General features: G+C 44.0%; 1 long non-coding RNA gene across 1 annotated transcript; it reads right to left on the bottom strand.

Moving 5' to 3' along the window:
* Positions 1–1,306: 1,306 nt before the first annotated feature.
* LOC135566093 (uncharacterized) lies at positions 1,307–3,774 on the bottom strand. Its single transcript, XR_010461957.1, has 3 exons — positions 3,628–3,774; positions 1,860–1,969; positions 1,307–1,341 (listed from the first exon to the last, which is right to left on the bottom strand). It is a non-coding gene; the product is annotated as an uncharacterized LOC135566093 (long non-coding RNA).
* Between the last annotated feature and the right edge of the window lie 105 nt (positions 3,775–3,879).

Below are 3,879 nucleotides of genomic sequence, written 5' to 3'. Positions count from 1 at the left end.
CCTCCTCTCCAGCTCCTCCCTGTGAGCCTCCTTCAGGGCCTCAACTGCTATAGAGCACCAGAAGTGGCATAACATGACAAGGAAATTAGAAAACATTGAAGTGAAGAGGGAGGGACAGGACACAGGAGGTAGGAAACCTGTTCCACAACAAAAAGGTGCTTTGTGACATCATCCCTAGAAAAGTATAATTATTCACATAACGCTCTTCATGATGTTACACAGTACTCCCAACAGGTCTCTCCTTCCACCTTGTGCCGTGGCCTGGCTCTCCTCCTGCAGTGAGTCTCTGTCTCTGCAGCTCTCTGACCTCCCTGGTGTGGCTCTGCTGGAGCTCCATCAGGGCCCTGCGGTGGGCCGCCTCGCTGGCCTCCAGACGCTGGTCGCAGGGGCCCAGGGCCACACTGATCTGACCACCTCCATCCCCCATCTCCACACGCTCCTACGCAGACACTCTACCTGCTGCCTGAGTGATAGCGCCTGAGAAGAGGGAGAGAGGGGGTCAAGGGGGAGCAGAGAGGGAGGAAGATCAGGAGAGATAGAAAGAAAGAAGGACGCGGAAGAAGGAAAGACAAGAGAGGTTGAGAGAGGATGGAGAGAGAAAATAGTTGGAAAGAGGAGAGAAGAAAGTGGAAGTGTGAGACATTGAAGAGAGAAAGAGAGAGAGAAGGACATGGAGAAGGGTGAGGAAAGATTCCTAAATTATTAATTATGTATATTGAAAACATCCTCTGTTTCTATAATACCTTTACAAGACAGTTCTAAACGTTATGATTATTAAATGTTAAACACTCAAATGAACAAATAACTGTTTTACATCTAGGATTTTGAGTGGAAAATAATTCTCACACTACCCCTCTGTAGGGCCGTGCTGCACTGGTCGTCTGAATCGCCTGATTAGGAATCGTATGATTGGTCTGATTAGTCTGTGCACCAATCAGAGACAGCGCTCATCTCCCTGAATGTTAGACTCGAACTCCACCCACTTATTGTTGACGTCCACGTCCATGGTGTGAGTGACAGGTACAGGTACGCCGGTTTTCTTCAGATCCAGAGAGGTCCCATCTGCTGCCCATCTCTCTGAAGGGGATCCCCCCTCAAACCATCTGTTCCTCTCCTCCAATCGCTTAGCTTGCTCTCTCGTCCCAGCCCTCTCCTGCCTCTCTCTGACTGTCTGATGACATGTTGGGGAGGTGTCATCTAGATCCGGGGCCAAAGGAGTCCATTTGACAAAGGTTGGAGGTGGAGTTAGTGGTTTGAGGGTCGTGTCTTCACAGGTGAGCACAGAGGAGGGCTGGCGAGACGACTACAGGCTGAGAGTTTTCTCTTTCACTGTCTGACCATCTGTGATATAATAATGGGGACCATAGGAAAAAGTGTTTCAGATATAGTTACATAGTCACATTTTTTACTCCGGTATATTATTACATTTGTCTAATTGTCATCTTGCTGCCTCAATTCCATTCATTATGTCGTAAGAGTAATTATGTGGCATTTCTGTTGTGATCTTAGGCCACACCAGTCTAAGTGCAGGACTTTGTTCATGCCTTGAAATGGTACCCTAATATATTCCCCTGTGATGTGCATGAATTAGTTTGGACCAGGACTAATATGAGCTTTGATCCAAAGCTAGCCGTAAATAGGGGAATAGGGTGCCACTTCAGACACACTTCACCTCCAGAAACAATGTCCTGCACTTAGACAACAGAAATGCACATAATTACTTTACGACATAATGAATGGAATGCAATTTCAGACACAGTGCCATTTTAGACACACTGCCATTCAGACACACTGCCATTTCAGACACACTGCCATTTCAGACACACTGCCATTTCAGACACAGTCAATAGAAAGATCACGGTGTGATGTCTGAAGAGTGTCTGGGTTGGATAGTCCGTCTCAGCACATTAACCCACTTCCTCCTGATCCTGGAGGTCGAGGCTGACAGAGTGAACACTACTTTCTTTGTCTGGTTGAGATCAAGAGATAAAGAACAGAGAAAAGCCACGTCTGAGGGGTTACAAACAGGAAGGAACGAAAGCATATTGACACTCAAGACTGCATCCAAAATGACACCCTACACGATGTATAGTGCACTACTATATGGACCCTGGTCAAAAGTAGTGCATTATTTATGGAGGGGACTAGGATGCCATTTCAGATGGAGGCCAAGATCTGTAGTAGCATAGTATTAGTATTAGTAGCAGCAGTAGCAGCAGCAGCAGTAGCAGTAGTAGCAGCAGCAGTAGCAGCAGCAAGTAGTAGTAGCAGCAGTAGCAGTAGTAGTAGTAGTAGTAGTAGTAGTAGTAGTAGAAGCAGTAGTAGCAGTAGTAGCAGTAGTAGTAGCAGCAGCAGTAGCAGCAGCAGCAGCAGCCAGTAGCAGTAGTAGCAGCAGACAGCAGTAGTAGTAGCAGCAGCAGTAGCAGTAGCAGCAGTAGTAGTAGTAGGAGTAGTAGTAGCAGCAGTAGAAGTAGTAGTAGTAGTAGTAGTAGTAGTAGTAGTAGTAGCAACAGTAGTAGTAGTAGTAGCAGTAGTAGTAGTAGTAGCAGTAGTCATAGTAGCAGTAGTAGTAGTAGTAGTAGTAGTAGCAACAGTAGTAGTAGTAGTAGCAGTAGAATTAGTAGTAGTAGTACTAGTAGTAGTAGTAGTAGTAGCAGCAGTAGTTGCCTGTAGTAGTATTAGTGGTAGTAGTAGTAGTAGTAGCAGCAGCAGTAGTAGTGGTGGTGGTAGTAGTAGTAGCAGCAGTAGTAGTAGTAGTAGCAGTAGCAGTAGCAGTAGTAGTAGCAGTAGCAGTAGTAGTAGTAGTAGTAGCAGTAGTAGTAGTTGTAGTAGTAGTAGTAGTAGTAGCAACAGTAGTAGTAGTAGCAACAGTAGTAGTAGTAGTAGTAGTAGTAGTAGTAGTAGTAGCAGCAGTAGTAGTAGTAGCAGTACAAGTAGTAGTAGTAGCAGCAGTAGTTGCCTGTAGTAGTATTAGTGGTAGTAATAGTAGTAGCAGTAGTAATAGTAGTAGTAGTAGTAGTAGTAGTAGTAGCAACAGTAGTAGTAGTAGCAGTAGTAGTAGTAGTAGCAGTTAGTAGTATTAGTAGTAACAGTAGTAGTAGTAGTAGTAGTAGTAGTAGTGGCAGTAGTAGTAGTAGCAACAGTAGTAGTAGTAGTGCAGTAGTAGTAGTAGTAGCCAGTAGTAGTAGTAGTAGAGTGCAGATATCGGATCTTCATTTGATCACTCTTTTGTTGCTGAGGATTTTCCTGCACATCAGGAAACGTAAACTTGTAATGTATTCAAGGTTTCAAAAGGCTTCTAAAGTTTGTAATGTCCACTTTAAAATGTCAGACTTGTATCAATCCCTACAAAAAATGTCAAATAATTATAATCCACACAATAATTCACATTTCCTTTTGCTGCAGGACTATTGTCCTGCTGTAGAAAACTGGCTCAAGTTAGGATACGGCATCTGTAGTAGTAGCAGCAGTAGTAGTAGTAGTAGCAGCAGCAGTAGTAGTAGTAGTAGTATTAGTAGCAGTAGTAGCAGAAATAGTGGTAGTAGTAGTAGTAGTAGTAGTAGTAGTAGTAGTAGTAGTAGTATTGGTAGTAGATGTTCAATGAGAGAAAAACCAGGAAGAACACACATGTATCTGGAATCCATAGTTCTTCTCCACGTCAAAGTCTTGGACGTTCATACAGGTCGTCAGGTCTATCTCTCCATCCAGGTCATCTGACTACAACAAACATGGAGGAACTGGCGTGATACAGACTCAGAAATACTTCTATGGGTTTATAATTGAGGGAACTGATAATTGCAGATATAGGAAATGATGTCACCTCCTCAGCCTCAGAGTCCATGTAGAAACTCAGTGCAGCGTCCCTCATCACAAACCAGT

Source organism: Oncorhynchus nerka, unplaced genomic scaffold (assembly GCF_034236695.1).
Source record: "Oncorhynchus nerka isolate Pitt River unplaced genomic scaffold, Oner_Uvic_2.0 unplaced_scaffold_7425, whole genome shotgun sequence".
In the NCBI taxonomy this organism is placed as follows: domain Eukaryota; kingdom Metazoa; phylum Chordata; class Actinopteri; order Salmoniformes; family Salmonidae; genus Oncorhynchus; species Oncorhynchus nerka.
This window is presented reverse-complemented; position numbering and strand designations above follow the sequence as displayed.